Consider the following 207-nt stretch of genomic DNA (forward strand, 5'->3'; position numbering starts at 1 on the left):
TAGAGAGAAAGAAGGAGAGAAACATAGAGACTTGATTTTTTTTTTTTTGCAGCATCCAGTCTTCTAGATTAGCTGTGGGAAAAGTAGGCTGGGGGTGGGGACGGGAGAGGTAAAGTGCAACTTTTCGACTTTGGTTTGCGAGTTAGAGACAGGGACAGGAGAAAAGGACAAGTGAAGCGTTTTATAGATCGCTTGCTTGCAGAACGA

Source organism: Lagopus leucura, unplaced genomic scaffold (genome assembly GCF_019238085.1).
Source record: "Lagopus leucura isolate 7727_CA_CO unplaced genomic scaffold, USGS_WTPT01 27978-0_obj-0_obj, whole genome shotgun sequence".
Taxonomy (NCBI): Eukaryota; Metazoa; Chordata; class Aves; order Galliformes; family Phasianidae; genus Lagopus; species Lagopus leucura.